General features: G+C 38.5%; 1 protein-coding gene across 4 annotated transcripts in view; it reads right to left on the bottom strand.

Moving 5' to 3' along the window:
* The window catches only part of LOC129658961 (taste receptor type 2 member 1-like), a 175,813-nt gene extending 163,160 nt beyond the window's left edge, over positions 1–12,653 (bottom strand). For 2 of the 4 annotated variants that reach the window (XM_055589871.1, XM_055589872.1), the window contains exon 1: positions 12,519–12,653. The gene's annotated coding sequence lies outside the window, so the exon portion shown is untranslated. The remainder of the gene's footprint in view (positions 1–12,518) is intronic. The other 2 variants (XM_055589873.1, XM_055589874.1) reach the window with 2 other exon arrangements.
* Positions 12,654–23,888: the final 11,235 nt, after the last annotated feature.

The following is a 23,888-nucleotide window of genomic DNA, read 5'->3' as shown; positions in this document are numbered from 1 at the left end:
GTTAACTTCCTTGGACACACACTCCTTCACCTATAAATCCAGGATGGATGACCAAAGTTTCGAACAGAAGTTTCCCTACTTCCTCATATCACTTTTATGATCAGTTTACCTTGAACTTCTTTTTTTGTGTTTCTCCCCTCTCATCCTCCCCGTTTCCTCCAAGTGAACCAAGGATCATACATACTGTATTTTCCCATTACATTAGCCCTCTCTCCAACTAAAGCCTAGAATGACAAATCTGCTAATTTGGAAAAATTTAAAGTGGTCTTAAAGTTCTACTTTTAAGTATACCTTACATGAATATGATCAGCTGTCTACTGGACATTTTACCAAGTTATCTGAATTAATATGCTCAAACATTGTCTTTATTTTCTTTTCAGCTTGCTACTTTTCTTTAATAACAAATGACAGCATGATCTTTATCAAACTAGAATCCATGTTCATCCCCAACCTCTCAATTTTTCTTTCTCTGACATCTAGTTATAATGGTTATTGTAAGGATAGCACCAAGCATGTATTGATTACTCTAAAATCAGTACTCTACTTATTTTATGTAACATTTATAATAATAGTTAATATTCATCAGGAATTATATTTATCATATACCATACTGAGTTTAACTTTTATTTGTTCAGTCTTCATAACATCACTTTGATGTTAAACACTATTTCCACTTTTCCAGGTGATACTGAAGTACAGTAAGTTATTAATTTCCCAAAGTTAACACAGATCATAGCTGGCCTAAGTTTGAGTTCAAAAATGATGCTATTAACTACCACATTACTTTTTCTAATGCCATATGGGAGAAATATCCAATTTCACAGATGAGAGAACTGATTTCCAAAGATATTTAATTAATTGCCCAAGATCACACAGCTAGTCAGAGGTGAACATAGGTGTTACATACACTTTTTCTTCCAAAATTCCCAGAAGCATAGTTTTCATTAAAATTTGCTCATAGCACTTCAGAATTTTTTTCTTAAAATGTCCCACAAACTTCACTATTTGAGCAAATTTGAACAATAAAGTAATATTTATGAGCCATTTTTAAGATAAAAATTGTGAGTACAACTTATGTTCTCCAAACACCATAAGCACCATGATCATTCAGCTAGGAAGCAGAGCAGCAAAGATTACAACTTAGACTGTGTCACAACAAAGCCAGCTTTTTTATCTATTTCATGTTATTATCAAATCCTATAGAAAAATAACTCTAAAATTTCCCCCATTTCCTCTCCATTTGTATCACTATTGCCTCGTCACTTCTCTCTTTTCCAGTAAGGTCATAATTGTTTTTCCTTCTTCCTCCCTCATCGCTCCCATCTCATCACCCACGCTAACTTTTTAAGTTTTTCTATAATTAAAATCAAATTACAGGGAGAGAATATTTGTATTGAACATCTCTGATAAGGGACTAGTATCCAAAATACATTTTAAAAATACCACTCAACGGTTAAAAGGTAAATGACCCAATTAAAATGTAGACACAAGATCAAAAGAGGTATCTTTCCAAAGATGATATACAAACAGCCAAGAAGCACATGAAATGATAATCAATATCACTAGTTATTAGAGAAATGCAAAGTCAAAACCACAAGGAGATACCACTTTACACTTACCACAATGTCTGTATTTAAAAGGGTGAACAGTAACAAGTGTAAGTGATAATGTGGAAATACAGGAATCTTCATAAATTGCTGCTGGGGATGTAAAATGGTGCACATGCTTTGGAAATGGCTTCATTGTTTTTTTAAAAAAAAGTAAACTTAGAGTTGTATTACCCAGCTATTCCAATTTTCAGTATAGACTCAAAAGAACTGAAAATATATGTTCATATAAAAAACTGTACTCAAATATTCACAGAAGCATTAACTTGAAAAATACAATAGAAACAATCCAAATGTGCATAAATAAATGAATAAACAAAATGTAATATATGCATAAAATGGAATATTATTCAGCTCTAAGAGGAATGAAGTACACGAATGAACCTTTAAAAACTATTCTCAGTAAAATAAGTCATTCACAGTCACATACTGAATAATTCTGTTTACATGAAATGTCCAGAATAGAAAAAATCTATATTACCAGAAACTAGATTAGTGGTTGCCAAGGGCCAAGGGGAGTAAAGAATAGGAAGTGAATGCTAATGGGTATGAGGTTTCTCTTGGGCCAAGTCTTTTACTCTAACTATTAAAATATATTAGATTATATTACATACACTATATAAGTCAAAATAGACTTAGCAATGCTGTCGGAATAAACCATGGTAAAATCTAAGTAGTCTAACACAATCAAAAGTTAATTTCTCATGAATGCTGTAAGAAATATCTCATATTTAATATCATTTACTAGAAAGAGTTCAATTCATCAAACCACTGATGAAATGTTAGCTGTATCAAACAGGGAATGAAAGAAAAGACAGGTGTGTTTTAACCATCCTTCCACTGACAGCATCCTCAGTATAATATATATTTACAGGATAGGTTACATTTGGCCATTTGGTTTTTTCTTTTTAAAAAAATCCTTTAACTAATAGATAAATTAGTATAAAGCCCTGAAAATTCATTGCTCTTTAATGACCTATAAAGGCTTTGTCTTCCTAATTTAAACATATTTTGATGCCTAATTAAAGATAAAATAAGGCCCTCTCATGCAGTTAATTTTTGTATCATTTTATGACTATAAGAAATAAAATTCAATTTTGTAGTCAAACAGTCTGCTAATTTTTGTGGTTTAGTAATAAAAGCTTAGGTGTAATGGAAATATGTAGTGATTTACCTTGCAAATGATCAAAATAATCTATAAAGTCATTATTTTTTAACATAAATTGTTAAAATTCATATTTTGTTACTCCGATAAACAGTCAGTTAAGTAAGACATTACTTATTAAACTTTAAGGGGTATTAAAAAGTCCCTAGTAATAGCACAAATTTCAAATTTGTTATATTTCAAAAATGTTTTTAATTATATAGTGAGACAGAATTTGAAGATAAGCAATACATTCTTAACAAGTAGGATCAATCTCTTGGACACAAAAAATATAGATTAGTCTATATGATATAGTTTGAGGGTGTTTCTCCAAGGACATTCCTACTTGCTGCTCTGTCTTAAATTCCAATTAATGATTCAGTCACCAAAATATGTGTTGGTTGTTCAAAGACTTGTGAATTCAACAGTGAACAAGAACAAAGACTCTGCCCATTTCCCTGAAACCTTAGTCATTCATTATCACCTTAATAACGTTTGCCATATATATTCATGCTGTCTATACTACTATTAACTTAATAATTTTCTTTAAAGTGACTTATTTTACTTAAATCTATACAAGAGAGAAATCAGTTCAAAGCATGTTAAACAGGTGGAATTTGCTCTTAATAGACTGTAATTGTAAAGAAATTAATATAAGAAAACAAAATAACCGTATTAATTAATAGATTCCATTTGATAATGGCTTTGGCCCTGATGATTCTGAACTTGAATAGAATACTCTCTCCTTATTTAAAGGAGCAGATAAAAAACAGTTTGAGAAGTATTGAAGACTACAAAAAAAAAAAAAAACCTGGAACTTTCCATATAATCAAAAGAATCACAGAGTGATTTGTTTTTTAATATGATGTCTCAACACAAATTATGATCACTTTGGAGAACAATTTAAACTCCACTAAAATGGGATCCTTGGCTATAAGGATTTGTCCTCCTGTGAAATCTTTTTCTTAGGTACAAAATATTCTATACAGATTACTTGTATTGTGAAAGTAATTCTGTATTTTAAGTGACCTTATAGGATAGGAAGTCTTTTCCTGAGGTATTAAGACTCTGAGTAGATTATAATTGAAGAGACAGACCCACTGGGCTCAGGCCTCAAATCTCTGAGATTTTAATAAAAGGGAAAAGTAGAGAGAGGTCAAAAGTAAGGTGAAAGAATATTTAACTATTTTGACAACTTCAAATCAGCTAGAAAGTTGAAATAGGATAAATAGCAATTCTCATTTTCAGTTTATAAAACCGTTTAGTTCAGTGGGTAATTAATAAATTCTTAAATAATTAGCTACTATATTCCCAAATTAAACTTCATTTTAATTACTTAACTGAGGTGTAACAAATATTACACAGGTGTGTTGTAAATTTATTATCTCATTTGAGATGAAAAATAAATCCAAGCTGGAATTATTGTTAAGGCGGAAAACACTGTCATTGCTGTGTTGGACAGTCTTTGTTTGCTGAACTAGAGATACTCCTTACTTATCTCCACCCTACTCCACATTCTGAAATACTGAACTTGTGTGGATTACATTAACAAGCTCCCTTGTCCTCTGACATTCTATTCAATTGGGTAAGCCCAGCAGAAGTTTAGGGTAAGTGAGGAAAATGAGATCTGAACGTACTTTTTCTTCCTGGCTTCTTTCTTGTGGAGTGAAATGTGTTGGCAAGCCCCTTGACTAAAGACCTCAGCTCCTATTGAGGAATTTTTCTCGAAATAGCCCTTTTTGTTTTTTTGTTCCTTCTGCCCTAAGGGTGGTATTAGTGCCATGATTCACCAGTCTCAGGTGCAGTACTTCTTGTGGTTTCCCTATACTTTATCCACATGCTTTTCAAAAACAGTCATTTTTTTTTAAACACTCCACAAATTACCCAGTTTGGATGTATTACTTTATTATTTTCCTCCTAGGCCACTGACTAGCTCAAACACCCATTTATCTTCTCAAGAACTTCAGTGGTTTGGGGCCAAGTATTCACATAAAATTAATCTTTCATAAGAAGACCTAGTTTTAAAATGACATTTTCTTATAATTGTTTTATATTTCAAAGGAAACAAACACTCTGCATTATTGTTGAAAATTTGAGTTCCTGTTCTCTATTTCATCTTACAGTTTTTTAGGAGGAAAAAGGTCATTGACTAAAACACAAAAGATTCAAAATACCTAAAATAACTATCAGATTGAAAATACATATTAAAATAAATTTTCTCTTGTAGGAGATTCATTTTCAAATTTTAATGACTAGTTCTGGCTACCATGGAGTAACTAGGAACAAATTTAAACTTATATCATGAATACAATAAAACTGGAAAATTTTACATATATATAAAAAATTTGTAAGCCTTGAAAAGCTACCACCCAGGGCTATTTATGGTCCTTGAGAGAAAAGAGGAGGATGAGGTGAGCCCTACACTCAATGGCTTTTTCAGTGAGGCATTTTCCAAACTGTTAGCCAGGAAAATAGAACACAATCAGAGAGTGCTGTTTCACTGGGTGGAGAAAATAAAAATCAGAGTTCTGGGTTACATAACTGGTTGGGATTAGAGGATCAGAATACTAAAGAGAAGACCAACACAAGGAGGCCAAAAATATGCATTAAAATTTCCCTCTGGGAAGGGAACCCTCCTACAATGTTGGTGGGCATGTAAATTGGTATAGCCACTATGGAGAACAGCATGCTGCTGCTACTGCTAAGTTGCATTAGTCGTGTCCGACCCTGTGCGACCCCATAGACGGCAGCCCAATAGGCTCCTCTGTCCTTGGGATTCTCCAGGCAAGAACACTGGAGTGGGCTGCCGTTGCCATCATGGAGAACAGTACACAGGTTCCTTAAAAAACTAAAAATAGAGCTACCATATGACCCTGCAATCCCATTCCTGGGTATATATCTGGAGAAAAGTATGGTCCAAAAAACACATGCACCCCAATGTTCATTGCAGTACTGTCTACAATAGCTAAGACATGGAAGCAATCTAAATAGCCATTGAAAGAGGAATGGATAAAGAAAATGTGGTACACATACACAACGGAATTTTACTCAGCCATTTAAAAGAATGAAATAATGCTATTGCAACAACATGGATGGACCTAGAGAGTGTCATATTAAGTGAAGTAAGTCAGACAGAGAAGGAGAAATATCGTATGACATCCCCCATATGCAGAATCTAAAAAGAAATGATGCAAATGAAGTTACAAAACAAAAACAGACTCAGAGACTTCAAGAACGAGCCTATTGTTGCTAGCGGGAAGCATAGGGAGAAGGGATAGTTAGGGAGTTTGAAATGGGCATGTACACACTGCTATATTTAAAATGGATAACAACAAGAACCTACAATATAGCACTTGGAACTCTGCTCAATGTTATGTGGCAGTCTGGATGGCTGGGGGTTTGAGGGAGAATGGATACATATATATGTATGGCCAAGTACCTTTGCTGTTCATCTGAAACTATTACAACATTGTTTGTTAATCATCTATACCCCAATACAAAATAAAAAGTTTAAAAAAACATATTCTTCTGGTCTTTGGCCAACTCATAAAGTTTGCATGTTTATTATGAAACACTGGGAGATCTAGCAGAGAATAGCGGTTGGGATATGGAAAGTTTGAGTAGAGATTTTAGAAGCTTCACAGACTGGATTTTGGACCCATTAGAACAGAAATTTTTTCCAAACAGGGTTTTTCATCTAGAAAGGTCAGCCTTGCAATTGAGGACAAAAAGCTAGGAGTAAAAGGATAACTAGCATAGACCAGGACTATAAGTTCTTAAATTAAGCCATTCAAAGTAGAGGCTGGTAATTTTCTCCTTGCCAGAGCAAAATATAACAAAATATAGGTGGATATATATAACCATAAACGCCCACATAAAATAATTCAAATATTTATTATAAACAATTATAAATTACTAAACAAGCAAAAAACAACAGGTAGTTGCTCATATTCAAGATGTAGGTTCAAACCCAGTAATGATTAAGGAAATGGAGTTGCAGAAAACAACTTCAAAATTACTGTGAGTAATATATTAAAGATAATAGAAAATAATGAGGAATGAAAAACGATCTTTTTTAGAACATTAAAGTCTATAAAATTATCTTAATGGACATTTTAGAACAACAGAACACCAAAATATGGTATCCGAGATTAATAACTTATTGAATAACTTTAACAGCACACTGAACAGAGAAGACAAGATCAGTGAGTATAGAGACTGTTGTCATGCTAAGTCATGGCCAACTCTTTGCGATCCCGTGGACTGCAGCATGGCTCCCCTGTCCTTCACTATCTCCCAGAGTTTGCTCAGATTCATGTACACCGATTCAGTGATGCTATCTAGCCATCTCATCTTCTGCCACCCACTTCTATTTTTGCCTTCAATCTTTCCCAGCATCAGGGTCTTTTCCAATGAGTTGGCTCTTTGCACCAAGAAGCCAAAGTACTGGAACTTCAGCATCAGTCGTTCTAATGAGTATTCAGGGTTGATTTCCTTTAGGGTTGATTGGTTTGATCTCCTTGCAGTCCAAGGGACTCTCGAGAGTCTTCTCCAGCACTATAATTTGAAAGCATCAGTTCTTCAGTGCTCAGCCTTTCTTATGGTCCAACTCTCACATCTGTACATGACTACTGGTAAAACCATAGCTTTCACTGTCGAGCCTTCCCTGGTGGCTCAGATGGTAAAGAATCCACCTACAATGCAGGAGACCTGGATTCGATTCCTGGGTTAGGAAGATTCCCTGGAGAAGGGAATGGCTACCCATTCCATATTCTGGCCTGGAGAATTCCATGACCTGTATAGTCCATGGGGTAGCAAAGAGTCAAACACGACTGAGTGACTTTCCTCTTGACTATCTGGACCTTTGTTGGCAAAGTGATGTCTCTGTTTTTTGATACGCTGTCTAGGTTTGGCGTAGCTTTCCTTCCAAGGAGCTGCAGTCTTTTAATTTCAGGGCTGCAGTCACCTTCTGCAGTGATTTTTGAGCCCCAGAAAATAAAATCTGTTACTGCTTCCACTTATGGTCCTTTTATTTGCCATGAAGTGATGGCACTGGATGCCATGATATTAGTTTTTTAAACATTGAGTTTTAACCCAGCTTTTTCATTCTCATCTTTCACCCTCATCAAGAAGCTCTTTTAACCCCTCCAAAAAAGTGTGGGGGATCTTCTCTAAGGCTGTGGCCTTCAGAAGTTTCTCCTTTTCACACTAGGTCTGCCTCCCACAATTCATCAAAAGTGACATTTAAGTGTTTCTGAAACCAGCTTGTAGCTACAGCAGCTTCTGTCCCAGGAAACTTTATCTTATCTATGACTTTTTATGTTTGCATATCTTTCCAGGTTTTGGTCAGTGGTTTGCAAGTTTCCATCCCTGTGTTGGGAAGATCCTCTGATGAAGGAAATGGCAACCCACTCTAGTATTCTTGCCTGGGAAATCCCATGGACAGAGGAGCCTGGCAGGCTATAGTCCATGGGGTCGCAGATTTGCACATGACTGAGCAACTAACACTTTCAATTTTCACTTTGCCCTGTAACCTCAATTCTTTGATAAGCCTATGATAAGTCATTGATTTTCATATTTTTTTCCCCATCATTTTTCTTATAAGGGTAAGAATGATGACTTCTAATTTCCTTGCATGTCAGAGTTGAAACTGGAAATTTGCATACATCTTTAAATAAACATTTTTATTTTATAACATTAATATGTCTTTTTCAGAATTTATCTCTTAAGCCAAAACTAAAATGTCCCTAATATCAAATAAAGAGACATTTCTCAGAATGTCCCTTTTACCTTTTTCTTTTTTTTTTTGAGATTCAATCTCATCCAAAGGAAATACTATGTCTATACTCGATTCTTTCATGTGTCTCTACTACAATTTCATATGACAATCTTCTCAATAATGCATATTTAAATTTAAAAGAACCTGGAGCTGTATTTTAAATCACATACAAAACTACTCCAATATGGGTCACAGACTTAAATGTGAAAGCTAAAACAAACAAGCCTCTACATGAATACAAGTAAAATATATCCATGGTAGCTATAAAAATAACGAGATTTGCTAAAATTAAGAACTTTGGTTCACTAAAATAAATTATTAAGAGAATGAAAGATAAGGCAAAACAGAAAGAAAATAACCTCAATATATATAGGTATCAATAAGCTCATTTCCAGAACATAAGAAGAATTCCTATTAAATGAGAAAGAGGCCATTCAACTGTTAATGGGACATTAACAATACTTCCTAAAAGAGAGAATATCAAAGTGGCCAATAAATGTATATAAAAAGATCCTCAAAAAATTAGTTTTCAGAGGACTACAAGTTAAAACCACTCTATACCACCAAAATAGGTAAATTAAAAAATATCAAAAGACAATAGGTGAAGGTGTGGAGCAAACAGAACTTTTCCTGGTATTAGCAATCTGGGAAAATATCTACCTTTTCCAACAAATGCCAAACATAATCTTCAACCTACCAATTTCAATGAAAAACAGCTTATTACTGATACACCCAACAACCTGTATGAATCTAAGAAAATGTCGAGTCAGACACAGGAGTATGTGATGTATGAGCCTATTTACAGGAAGTTCAAAAAGAGACTAAAATGGTGATAAAATCAGGATGGTGGTGCGTGTGTGGTGGGAGTACTGTCTGGTTAGTGACAGGAGGGAATCTTCAAGGAAGTCTACAGTGTTTTGTATCTTGATTAGGGTAGTGGTTACATGAATGAATCAACGTATAAAACTATATCAACTGTATCTTTACAATTTGAGCACTTTATTTTGGGTAAGTTATATCCCAATTTTTTTAAAAAGATACATTGCCACTTCCAATCAACTGAAATAAATATAAGGTTGAAATCTTTGCTCCTCGAACAATCAATTTTTTTGTCTTGCTGCATAGGCCAAAGAGAAATATTATCTTCAAAATATAAAGCATATTTTTCTTTGAAGTTTAAATGCTAATATTATTTTTCATAATAATAACATTAAGCTTCCTTTTGATTGTTCATGTTGTAAAAAACTGAATCTACCTCCTGCCAAGTTATACAGAACCATCTCCTCCATTTATTTACTTTTTTTTTTTTTTTGGTCAAATATTGAGAAGTGGCAGTGTGACACTAGTCAAAGATTTAAAGCAAACACATTTCTAGTTTGAATAGAAGTTTCCGTTGCAATATTGTTCTCCAACTAAAATGTCTAATTTGGTGGTCCCCTCATTGACTAGTGACAAGTCCTTTAATTAAGAACAAAAGATCATAACTACCAGTTAACCCTTTGTATATAGTTTTCCTTAAGTTTGCAGAATATTTGCTTAGTCAGTCAATTCCAGCTAAACAATTTAGCAACAGTGTAGCAAACCAGGAATCTAGAGATATGGAACAAGGGGAAGTTTACATTAGTTTAACAGAAATACAACATGTACACAATATCAATTTTCATCTTGGGGATTTGTATTAATAATGATGGATCAGTCATTTGGGAGTGATTATAGCAGAAAGCTCCTTATATTACGAATCTGGCATCAACACTGTTTAATTACAGAGCACTGGCTGAAGCTTTTAACTTCCTTCTACATACAAAGTAAAGTGTTATTTCTAAAGTTATTCCATTCTATTGCTTAGAGAAAGTTCCACAATAACTTCTTAATGTACCATATCATGATTTCTCCATAGTAGTCACTTACATAGGTGCACTTATTAGAAATTTAATCAGCTTTTCATTTCATGCATAGATGAGTTCTTTGCTAACTATGAGAAAAAGAGAGCCATTTTGCTATATGTGGCAGTGGCTCAGTGGTAAAGAATTTGCCTACCAATGCAGGAGATGCAAGAGGTGCAGGTTTGATCCTTGGTTTGGGAAGATCCCCTGGAGTAGAAAATGGCAACCCACTTCAGTATTCTGAAGGGGAATTTTCCATGGAAAATTCCATAGACAGAAGAGCCTTGTGGGCTACATACAGTCCATGGGGTCACAAAGAGTTGGACATGACTGAGCATGCACGCACCCCCTACTTTAAGAAAACATCATAGCTTCTGGGGCTTCTCTTTAAACTACTAGTGCAGCTCTGGAATCCTCATTACTTCTCTTTCATGTCCCTAGGCCTAGACTTGTATTAAGCCACCAAATATTAGGGAGCATGCTATCCAGCCTTATAGTGGTCATAGATCACTGTTACAACTTACATAACAAATTTAAACCTCTTTAATAAATTGTGGTTTTCTGTTCCCCCATTCCCAATAAAAGAAAGAAAAAGAACACATCATAGTATGCATTAGATTTCTCCATTCTCTCTCCCTTTTTCATATGTAGCATGAAAATATTCTATATTTTGATTAGCATAGAGACTGACTACATTATTCTCATTGCTGCACACTGCGTCTGGTTATAAAACTACTCATCTAAACCAGTAATTTCTTCTCTGCTGCTGCTGCTCCTAAGTCGCTTCAGTCATGTCCAACTCATGGACTGTAGCCTACCAGGTTCCTCTGTCCATGGGATTCTCTAGACAAGAATACTGGAGTGAGTTGCCATGCTCATCTCCAGGGTATGTTCCTGACCTAGGGATCGAACCTGCCTCTCTTATGTCTCCTGCATTGACAGGTGGGTTCTTTACCATTATTGCCATCTGGGAAGCCCCCTAATTTCCTCTCAATCCTATACGAAAAACTGTACCCTGGAAAGAGGTGAGGGCTCTGTTACATAATTAGATCCAGCTTGTCCAAATATAAAAGATACAAAAAACAAAACTACAAACTGTTAAATATTTTCTACTTTTGTTAAAAAACAGATATAGCTTTACAACAAGATTTTTTCATGGGGTAAAGGAACAGGAAAATTAATAGCACAATTTCAAAATTAGTTTTATTTCTTGACAAACAGCATGATGAAGACAGGCAGCCTAGAACTGAGCAGCAAACTGCTCCCCACCCGCCCAAACACACACATACCAGAACTCTGGCCCTGTCCCCACTGAAGGGAACAATATGAAGCAGCTGGACTGGGTGCCTGTCAGGAAAGCTTGTCCTCCAGAGCTCAAGCTTGCACTTCTCCATTCTCTAATCAAAGCACAGAACTTTTGTTTGCTTTTGAACCACTCAGTCTTATTCTATTGGCACAAGTGATACCAGGCAGGAGGCCCCCACCTGGTGATGCTAACCACCCATTCTGTCCTGGGGGGTCATCAAACTCAAGGGAAGAGGCTCCTGAGCCCCAACCTCCAGTGAAACAACCTGGGGCAACAGACTCGCCTTGAGTATGCATGTGAACCTCTTTCTGATCTGAAGCTTCTCTTCCAGAACAGAACCCAAGTGTGACCAGGGATACTCTGGCCACAGCAGTGAGTCTCAATGTCAGGGGACACTTGCCTACGGGTAAAAGACATAGATACCTTCACTTTAAGGAAAATATGACATATGACCATTATTCTCTTATTATTTGGGCCAAGTATCTTAAATTGTCTGATGCCCTTTGTTTCCAAAAGGTAAGACAAAAGGTGGTCGCTCAGGGATAGAGAGTTCTGGCCGAGGCCTTGGGACCATCATACATATCTAAAGGCAGCTGGGGGAAAGTTCCGCTGCTCCACTGGGGTGATGACAACGTCTACACTCAACAGGAAGCACTTACAGAAAACAACCTGTGCTCCTCAGTGCCCCTCAAGAATGAGGGGCAGGGCAAAAGGCAGAAGGGGGATTTGTCACTAGCAAAGCCCATTAATAATACCCAGAAAATAAAAATAGAACGTGGGTGAGAAAATAAAGTCTAACCTTTTTTTCTTTTCCTTTTGGCTTAGTCTTGTTTGATCTGCTCAAAGGAAGCCGTGTACAAGAGGCCTCGCACCCAGCACTTTGGTCCAGAGTTCTCAGACGGCAATGGCGACACCTGACACCTCAGTTCAAGATGGCCGCGGTGGGCTGTGCGAAGAGGTGCTGCGCCTGCGCTCCCGGGAGCCTCCCGCAGCCAACAGCACGCCCGGGCCAATCGGCAAGAACTCCGCCCCTCCCTGCTGCTAACAAGGAGATCACACCGGTCAATCCTCAAGGAAATCAACCCTGAATATTCGCTGGAAGGACTGAAGCTGCACCTCCAATACTTTGGCCACCTGATGCGAAGTGTCGACTCATTAGAAAAGACCCTGAAGCTGGGAAAGATTGAGCGCAGGAGAAGGGGACGACAGAGGATGAGATGGTTGGATGGCATCACCCTGCTGACAAGACCCCTGTAAAGGATCCCCGTAGCAGCCTGTCAGGGAGAGCACATATTGTAAAGCAGGTGCTTGCGTCTCCATTCTTTGATCAAAAGAGGAAGCTTTCCTTTGTCTGGAAGAAAAGAAAAAAGAGAGAGAATCTGGAAGAAAAGAAAAAAGAGAAAAAGAAAGGCAGGAAAGGAGAAAAAAGCAATGAGGTTTCTCTTTATGCCACCTGCTGCCTGCGTGCTAAGTCACTTCAGTCCTGTCAGACTCTGCTACCCTGTGGATTGTAGCCCGCCAGGCCTCTCTGTGCATGGAATTCTAAACTGAAGTGTATTGCTGTGCCCTCCTCCAGAGGATCTTCCTGACCCAGGGATAGAAACCGCATCCCTTGTATCTCCTGTATTGTCAGGTGGGTTCTTTACCACTAGCACCACTCGAGAAGCCCATGCTATCTGGTACATTCCTGGAATTTTCTGCCCACATGATGAGCTCAGATCCTACCTCCAGGACTCATTTTAAAAACTCGTGGAAAAAGTCTGAGGCTGAGGTAAGGTTTTAATTGAGACTTTTCAGAATTTTCTGTGTTCTACAACTGAATATGATGATGGCACGTCCCCTGCCTCCAGTTCTCCCCACTCCACCATCCATTTTTCCTCCTTGTCTCTTCCCACCCCAGTATCACTTCACACTTGAGGGGTCTCCAATGCCCACAAGGCACCCTCACAACTAGGATCCATAGACATCTTTGCTAACAGCTGTCTCTCTACCCCTAGTGTCTAGGGAGGAAGACGTCCACTGTAAGCAGGTCAACAGGAAGAGAGACTCCAGGAAAGAGCTCCCATAGAGATGAAGAATGGGCTCAGGCATTGTAGAACAGACAATTCAGAGTCCCAGGTACCATGGTATGGTTTAGAAGGTGGAACACCGTCTCTGAGTGGTCACATACCTTTGGTCCTACGGGCTGTGACGTGGAAAATGGCAGCTTCTGTATGTGCTGGAATAGACACCCCTCTTGTCCAAGTCTAAGAGTTGTGTTGATCCCAGTACTACTGGACTGGGACTTCCCTGGTGGTCCAGTGGCTATGACTGTGCCCCCAATGCAGGGAGTCCAGATTCAGTCCCTGGTCAGGGAACTAGATCCCACATGCTGCCACTGAATTCACAGGCTGCAACCAAAAGTTCGCATGCTCCAGCTAAAACAGAGGTTCAGCATCTAAAACCATCCTACATGAGGTAGTTTAAGAAGATCCCCCATGCCACAGCAGAGATAGAAGATCCTGATTGCCGCAACTAAGACCCGGCCCAGGCCAGTAAATAAATGCATATATAATAAATAAGAGAATGGCTATCTTAAAAAAGTACTACTGGAATGACAAAACTTAGGAGGTTCAATGGGGTATTAGGATGTAAAAATATTAACTGTGTACAAAACATCAGTGCTGTAAAGAAAAGGCAGAACATTGACAAGAATATTCAGTGAATGGAAAATAATCCTATGACCGATGCTTGCAGGCCATCACATGGTCTTAGAACACAAAGATGTGGGTTTTGTATTAATGTCCTCCTACCTGTCTTTGTGGAGAAGACAATGGCAACACACTCCAGTACTCTTGCCTGGAAAATCCCATAGATGGAGGAGCCTGGTAGGCTGCAGTCCATGGGGTCGCTAGGAGTCGGACATGACTGAGTGACTTCACTTTCACTTTTCACTTTCATGCATTGGAGAAGGAAATGGCAACCCACTCCAGTGTTCTTGCCTGGAGAATCCCAGGGACGGGGGAGCCTGGTGGGCTGCCATCTATGGGGTCGCGCAGAGTCCTACAGGACTGAAGCGACGTAGCGGCGGCAACCTCTCTTTGTCCCTTCTTCTCTCTCTCAGGATGAGGAACCTGTTCAAAACCTGGTGCAGTGTTGTCCTACTCAGAATTACTCTCCTCAAAGAGGTAACCTTGCTCTTTTTTCCTTTCCTCGTCACCCCTGGAAACACCCTGGGTCTTAAAGAATGTGATGTCAGCTAGGTGAAAGGGAAAAGGCAAGGACAGGAAGAACACTCTCTTTCACGGTGTCCTCTGAGAGGAGTTTTTATAGGCAGTACTCACTGGAAGAAATGAGTCTTTCGTTGGTGGAGATCTGGTATTAGAGGAAAATTTGTTGGAGACTGTTTGGGTCAATGCAGTTTGTACATAGCTACCTCATGGAAGTTAGGGACAGTATCAAAATCACAATGGTGCATTTTGGAAAATATGAGGATAACAGAACTGTGAAGATATATTTTTTAAACTAGGAATATTAAACGTACTATCACATTGCATAAATTATGCTGGTGATGAGGAGAAGATGAAAAGACAGATGTATGAAAATAATGTGTACAATTTCTACTAGGAAATAAACAGAGAAAACATCATTATAATTTCTTCAGTGTGGAAAAAAAACCAACTAAAATCTTAGGTGTCTCCTTCATAAGAAAAAATAACAAGTGTGTCTTCAAACTCTTTTCAGACATTTAAATCTTAAGGGTCTATTCCAGATTTTCATTTTTCTATTTTACAACCTAGGAATGACTTTTTAGAGATGCTATTAACGACTCCATTCTCTTTCACTAATATGAAATTATAATAGTTTCATTGGAAATCACTACTATATATTATTTTATACTTTATTTCTTCCATAATTTTGTTCATATATTAGTCTCATACAGTACCTACCTTACAAGACATTATAAGATAGGAAATTACCAAGAGAGATTTAATGTAGAAATAACAATGGTATATGGTGTCCCTACCTATTCATTTGTGCTTACATAACTTTGGAGGTGCTCAAAGGGTTCCACAAATATTGAATCATTAAAGCTTAGTACTCCTGTGAGGTGCTCTTGGCTATTATCATTATAGTTTATTATTATTCAGACAAATCAAGTGTCCCCTGGAGTGCCGCTGAATGGCTCCTGCAGAAAGCATCGGCTTTTTAATATTCAGTATCTGAGAGTTCACATTTCAGCTTTGTAAAATTAGCTCATTTTTCTTAGGATCGTCTCTTGTGAATTACTGGCCATTATCCACTTTGGATAGTGGAAAGTAGCATAGCAGAAATAGGGCTCACCCAGCTTTCAGCAAGCCTTCTAGGTGAAAGGCCATCTTGCTTCCTTCTAGAGATACAGGGTAGAGACAAAATAGTTGAGAGATGCAAAGTAATCAGTGCATGGTTTGCTTCCCAACACCATGTCTCATGAACAGAGAAATAGAGATAGTATCACCCGGAGATGGTATCACCTGTACTCTGCAGCCCGGACCACAGATCTGTGGGTTGCTTTTTGGTTTTTTGCTTGTTTTTTTTTTTTGTCAGCATATCCCTTGCCTTCATTTATTTTCTTTCTGTCTCTATACCCCTAAGAACTGAACGACACGCCCTGATTCATCTCTGTGTTCATTTCAAATGTACCTGGTGTTTGGCAGAGATGCTTTGCACTTGTCTTTGAGAGAGGTGTGCTTTCAGAGATATACAGTGGTAAACCACCCTCAACCAGCCCTGATTTCTCTACAGGAATGCCTCGAGCCTGGAAGACTACAAAAGCCCGGGCTGCCCGCGGCTGCCCCTGGAAATCTCCACACTTTTCCTAGAGCCCTGATTACCTGTCTGCCACTTACTGCTTAAAAGTCACCCACTTTCATCCCTTCAGGAGAAGGTGCTTTTAGAGCATGAGCTCCCCTTCTCCATTCTCTGGTCATTGAATAAAAGCCTGCCTTGCTTGCACCAAACTCAGTTTTATTATTGGCAATATGATCCTGAGGAGTTAAGAACTTTTTTACCAAGCCAGAAGGCTTCAGTTCAGCTAGGACTGTAAGATAGGCTGTCTAATTTGGTAACAATAGGTCAGATCCCACAGGTTAGGGCTCAGTCCTGTAAGACCACCCCTACTTTAGACACCAACTGAAATCCTGGTTGTGACCTGTACTTCTGACTCATGGGCTTAAAATGGGTTCTCATGAGTGCTTCCCTGAATTTAGTAATTTGCTAGAATGGCTCACAGAGCTCAGGGAAACATTTACCTATGTTTCCCAGCTTATTAGGGCTTCCCAGGTGGTGCTAGTGATAAAGAACCCACAGGCAAATGCATGAGATGTAAGAGACGCAGGTTCGATCCCTGGGTTGGGAAGATCCCCTGGATCTTGGGAACCCACTGAGAATCCCCATGGACAGGGGAGACTGGCAGGTAGTCCATAGGGTCACAGAGTTAGACACAACTGAAGCACACATGCACACATACTTTCCAAAAGCACAGCTCCTTGAGGGGCAGAGTAAGTTCTAGACCTCTGGTCTTCTAACAACCAGCCCAATACCCTAACCCAATTTCCCAAAGTGTGATACGCTTGTGAACAGTCCTAACCCAATTTCCCAAAGTGTGATATGTTTGTGAACAGTGGAACAGGACAGTGTTTCTCTATACATCGGTAGATTTAAATGTAATGACTGTATAATTTTAAAACAATACGATTTCTCCACCAAACTGTGATATCATGGAAATTATTGGTTAGGAGAAGGCTAGCACAGATAGAATCTGTGGCTGAGGGTCAGTGGTGTCGACAACAAATTAATCAGTCAATTGAAGAAACAGAAAATTTTATTTGAGACAAACTGAAGATTATAACTCAGGGGTAGCATCTCAGAAAGCTCTGAGAAGCTTATACCCATTAGAAGTTAGTTCAGTTCAGTTCAGTTGCTCAGTCGTGGCCGACTCTTTGCGACCCCATGAATCGCAGCACGCCAGGCCTCCCTGTCCATCACCAACTCCCGGAGTTCACCCAGACTCACGTCCATCAAGTCAGTGATGCCATCCAGCCATCTCATCCTCTGTCGTCCCCTTCTCCTCCTGCCCCCAATCCCTCCCAACATCAGAGTCTTTTCCAATGAGTCAACTCTTCGCATGAGGTGGCCAAAGTGCTGGAGTTTCAGCTTCAGCATCATTCCTTCCAAAGAAATCCCAGGGCTGATCTCCTTCAGAATGGACTGGTTGGATCTCCTTGCAGTCCAAGGGACTCTCAAGAGTCTTCTCCAACACCACAGTTCAAAAGCATCAATTCTTCAGCGCTCAGCCTTCTTCACAGTCCAACTCTCACATCCATACGTGACCACAGGAAAATCCATAGCCTTAAGGCACAGTCAAATAACTTTTTGAGGCAGAGGCTGCTGCTGCTGCTGCTGCTAAGTAGCTTCAGTTGTGTCCGATTCTGTGCAACCCCATGGACTGCAGCCTACAAGGCTCCTCCGTCCATGGGGTTTTCCAGGCAAGAGTACTGGGGTGGGCTGCCATTGCCTTCTCCGTTTGAGGCAGAGGGCCCTACATTAAATGTTGTATCAACAATTTACACAATCCTGATCTGAGCTAAGCATCATCTTGGCCCGTCATAAGATCAAGAAGAACTGTTATCTTTTAAGGAACTATCTTGATGGTGTTAGGAGAATGTTGGTGGGCAGACATTTCTGCTGATGAGGAGGTTCAGTTGATGCATAATGCACATGATGCAGAGTAGGAGAGAAGAGGCCAAAGGGCAGGGAAAATTTTTTATGTGTAGTTTTCTTGTCTTGCCATAAAATATGAACTTTATTTCATAGAGGGAACAATGGCAACTGCCTAAAGCTCAAGAGACCTACTGTGTACCATTTTCACAGGCTTTGTTTAAAGTGGGGGCTACGGTATAAAGGACGGTTAGAGGAGAAGGATGAAGAGAAGAAGGAGTGGTAACTCTAGCTTTAGTTTTTGGTTATTTGCTTATTTCCTGATGTAAAAGTATTCATCTGTATAACTCACCATTTTCCTTTTCCAATGAACTTATACTAATGCCAAAGGTAGAGTAGGAAATGATGAAAAAGTGCACTGCTTTGAAGATGATCTTCCTCTGGCAGTTTCCTTAACTGTGAGTCTCAAGATTTCTAATTCCAGGTATTGGTGTTCACTTCTTGGGAAACGCTTATAGAAGGTCTGCGGCATAATGGGCCTGCATGTGGGGAGTCACAAGTGAATTCCCAAGGGATATTCCCAACTCAGCACCGTCTTCAATGACCTTTCCTTCTCTTGTGTGTGTTACTCAGTCTTGTCCGACTCTTTGCAACCCTATGGAATGTAGCCTGTTAGGCTTATCAATCCATGGGATTCTGTGGCAAGAATACTGGAGGGGGTTGCCATGTCCTTCAGGGAATCTTCCTGACCCAGGGATTGAACCCAGGTCTCCTGCATTGCAGACAGATTCTTTACCATCTGAGCTACCAGGGAAGCCCCAAATGAAAGGTCTATCCATCTCTAAAGTTCTTCTTTATGTAGATCCAAGTTTTTGACCTGTACCTTCTCTTTGAAGAAATCATTTGAATGTTTCTTGCAAGGCAGTTCCTATTGGCAACAAATTCTCTCAGTGTTTTTTTGTTTGAGCAAGTCTTTATTTCTTGTTTATCACCTTCAGTGTTGATTTCTAATTCACAATTACTTCATAATCTGAAAGAGCCACTAGAGCGCCTGTCATTTAGTCCGGGTTCCATGCAATAGAAAAGAGGATAGAAGAGGACCTTTTCCTTCAAAAACTACCCATGAATCTCATATACAGTGCTTCCACTTACATTATTATTGGCTGAGATTTAGTCATATGCCACATCTAGGCACAAGGCAGGCTGGTAAAGGCAGTGTTCTGCTGCTGCTAAGTCACTTCAGTCGTGTCCGACTCTGTGCGACGCTATAGACGGCAGCCTACCAGGCTCCTCCGTCCCTGGGATTCTCCAGGCAAGAGTACTGGAGTGGGTTGCCATTTCCTTCTCCAATGCATGAAAATGAAAAGTGAAAGTGAAGTCGCTCAGTTATGTCCGACTCCTAGTGACCCCATGGACTGTAGCCCACCAGGCTCCTCCGTCCATGGGATTTTCCAGGCAAGAGTACTGGAGTGGGGTGCCATTGTCGTCTCCTTGTTGGTACATGCAAGCTTGTGTGCTCAGTCATGTCCGACTCTTTGCAGCTGCATGGACTGTAACCTGCCAGGTTCCTCTGTCCATGGGATTTTCCAGTCAAGATTACTGGAATGGGTTGCTATCTCCTCCTCCAGAGGATCTTCCCTACCCAGGGATTGAATCCACATCTCCTGTGTTTTTTTGCATTGCAGGCATATTCTTTACAGACTGAGACATTGGGGAAGCCTCACTTGTCGACAAGGGACCCACCTAAAACTCAGAGCTCTGTAAAAGAGGAGAGTGGATATTCTGAGGCAACAAGACGTCTCCAACAGAGGAGATTAACATTATTTCTGTGAGGAAATGTGCCATTAGAATCATGAGTCCCAGTAGATAGATGACTAATGCATAAGGAAGCCATTCACACAAAGGGCAGCTAATTTATTAGTACTTTAGCTGCTCTGTTCTTTGAGCACACATAAATCCAAATACTATAATCACCTCTACTGTGTCAGCATGATTCACCTACATTACACTGTTTGTATATAATTCATAAATGACATGTTTGTTTCAGCAAGCATACTTTATATAAAGATTGGCTAAATAGTATCAAGTTAATTTCCATAACCTTATCTAGATTTTTGCTCCATGAAATTCACTACTATGGAAAATGAAACATTAAACTGTCTTCATTTAGAAAATAGATTTTATAATAGGTATGCTTTATGTTCTATATTGCACTGAATAAAATGAAAATGTGAATCTAAGTTTAAGAGACATATTAAATATCTGTATTGCAAAGATAATAAAGACTGTCTATATGGTACATTTTAATTTGCTCTCAAAGTAATCATTAGCGATTATAAAATTAAGTGTATAGTTCTTCTTTTTTCTGTAATTAAATAGCATCAATTGTATAATTAAAACAAGAAAGATATTCACACAGCAGGAGTCAGAATTGTACCAGAAAAAGATATGTGAAGGGTTGGGAATATCCCCTAGAGAAGAGAAAGGCTACCCACTCCAGTATTCCAGCATAGAGCATTTCATGGACCGTACAGCCCATGGGCTCACAAAGGATCGGACATGACTCAGTGACTTTCACTTCACTTCATAAATAAAGTTGAGGAGGAAGAAATTTTCCTCTACCCATCTAGGTCCTCTTGACTTAAAAAAGTACACAATGTGGGCTTCCCTGGTGGTTCAGGGAATCCACCTGCCAATGCGAGTTTGATCCCTGGTCTGGGAAGATCCCACATGCCAAGGAGCAACTAAGCCCGTGTGCCACAACCTCTACAACCGTGTGCCTACAAGCTCTAGAGTGTGTGTTCTGCAACATGAGAAGCCATGGCAATGAGAAGCCTGCTTACCACAACTAGAGAGTATCTCCCGCTTGCTGTAACTGGAGAAAAGCCCACACAAAACATAGACCAGCATAGCAAAAAAAAAAAAAAAGCCCGCCCAAATCAACAAAACGTAATGTGCAGGTTGTGAGTTAAGTTTTATTGGATGCATGAGAACTACAGCTTGGGAGACAGCACCTCATAGCTCTGAGAAACTTCTCCAAAGCAGCAGGGGGGAAGGTCAGTATATATAAGATTCTGGTGATGGGGGAATACATGCAATCAAGCACATATTTTTCCAGAAGATTTCTGCTAGTCTCATGAAGCTTTTGCAAGTAATGACAAACAGGTGTCACCATGAAAAGGAGTTTAGTACTTTTCTAGATATGGGGCAATGTAAGAATTAGGCTCATAAAATCAGCTCCTGAGAAAACAAATCTAACTATCTAAAGACCTGTTGTCAGTCCCCACCGCACCCCTTTCCCAAGCAGAGTGCCTCATTTCTGCTCTCCACCCTGAACTCCTTTCAGGGGTTGTGGAAAGTAATTGGAGTGGTAGATGAATGAGTACTACAGCAATTAATATAATAGGCAAGAATATCTCTTCTAATTATACGTATACAGACAATAAGAAAATCAGTAAATATGTATAATGTTTCACACAGAGGTAGATGCTATGCAAGAAAGTAAAAGGCATGAGAAAAAAAATGGGAATTCCACGGTTCAAGGGTGTTGAAAGCACTTCTACCTTTTTAAACCTATGCACAGCTTATCAAAGAGTCAGCTAGTATTTTAGGAAGGAAAAGATATTGAAGAAGGCAATGCTTTTAACATTGTGATAAGTAACATGAATATTCAAAATGTAATTTTAGGAAATTCCATATTACTTAACTCAAAAAACACAAGATTATCCACAAGAACAAAATTAAAATTAACATATAAACAAGAGTGTAACTTTTAAAAAATTATACTTTATATGTGAACAAATAACTTCTGGAATAAAAGACTTTATCTCAAATTCATGAAAGCTTACATTTGAGTGTAAAATGAAAGTGTTAAGTCACTCAGTCGTGTCCGACTCTTCGCGACCCCGTGGACTGTAGTTGGCCAGGCTCCTCTGTCCATGGAATTCTCCAGGCAAGAATATTGGAGTGGGTTGCCATTCCCTTCTCTAGGGGATCATCCCAATGCAGACCGATTACCTTATTTTAAAAAATCTGACTTTAAGCTCATTCTTGACTTTTTATAGGTTTTTACAGATAGCATTTGTTTTAATTCTGAAGTTATTCACAAATTATTAAGACAAAAAAGTCAGTTTTATTTAGAATGTACCCTTTAATATTTAAGAATTAAATACCTGAAACAGATTTGTTATTAGAATTCTTGGTGGTTCTAAACTCTTTGTGGAAATTTTTTAAAAAATATTATCATCAATATATTCTATTAGAATCTGAAACTCATAAAATGAAAATATATGTTCAACTGTTCATTACAAAATCACTTTAAGATACAGTTCCCAAACTTTTAAAGTTTCCTTTGAAGACTAACCATTTGAAATATATTTTTCCCTTGTCATTTTCAAAGCTATTTTTAAAATATAAACATAAAACATAAATTTAAGGTTTTATTTGCCCAGTTATGAAATATGTTTCAGTCATTAGCCAGAGCAGCTTTGTTAAACTGCACTGTTATCATTAAAGAAGTGACTGAACATCACACTCTAGACCAATGGTTTCAGGGTCCATTGTGGAAGATGGGTAGTGAGGGATTGTGGGTCTTCCCCCAATGACATCAAAGTGGCTGTGTTTTACCACGTATTGGGGTTATACATAAGACTTTGTATAAAAAATAGGTTTTGTAATGATGGACAGGGAGGCCTGGCGTGCTGCGATTCATGGGGTCGCAAAGAGTCGGACATGACTGAGAGACTGAACTAAACTGAACTTAAAAAAAAATTCTGCAAGTCACTGAGCAAAAAACAGACATCTATCAGGGAAAAAAAAAAAAAAAAAACACCTCATGAATTTGTTCTTCTTTCTTGAGAAATTGGCTAGGAAATGCACATGCACATAATAAATCTCTTTTTCACCAAGATACTACAGATCACATTTCATCTAACTGCAGATCATGCAACTTGATACAAGATTTTTAAAACCTTTAAAAACACTAATTCTAAGCTAGCAAAATGCATTTGAATAATGATTAAAAGTTTAAAACACGTTTTAAGTTCAGTTCAAAACAAAAAGAGTTCAAACAAAATAACAAATATTCTTTGTGATTAGGCAATTCTTTTAAAAGTACACAAATGGAAAAATGTCGCCAAATATTTCAGTAAGTTTGGAGGAAAAGAAGCAGAGCAGGGTAGGATACCTGAGCTGGGTGTTGGAAAATAAGTTTGGGAGACTAAAGAAATGGTTAAATAATGTTCTAGGAAAAAAGAATGAGCGAAGTGTGGACAAAGGAAAGGAATGTTTCCAAGGAATGGGATATATCTCAGTTTGCCTGGGACATAAGGGAGGGGCAATGACAGGAAATAAAGACTGTGAATTGGAGGTTGTGGCCAGATTAAATAAAGATTCCCAACATCACAGTTGGGACTAGGGCTTCATTCAGTAAAAAAACTAGGGACTAATAGCAACAGAGATTTCAACTACAAGACAGATTTCAGAGATATGA

The sequence above is a fragment of the Bubalus kerabau genome, chromosome 8, assembly GCF_029407905.1.
Source record: "Bubalus kerabau isolate K-KA32 ecotype Philippines breed swamp buffalo chromosome 8, PCC_UOA_SB_1v2, whole genome shotgun sequence".
Classification (NCBI taxonomy): Eukaryota; Metazoa; Chordata; class Mammalia; order Artiodactyla; family Bovidae; genus Bubalus; species Bubalus kerabau.
Note: the sequence above shows the minus strand (reverse complement) of the source record. Positions and strands in the feature narration are given on the sequence as shown.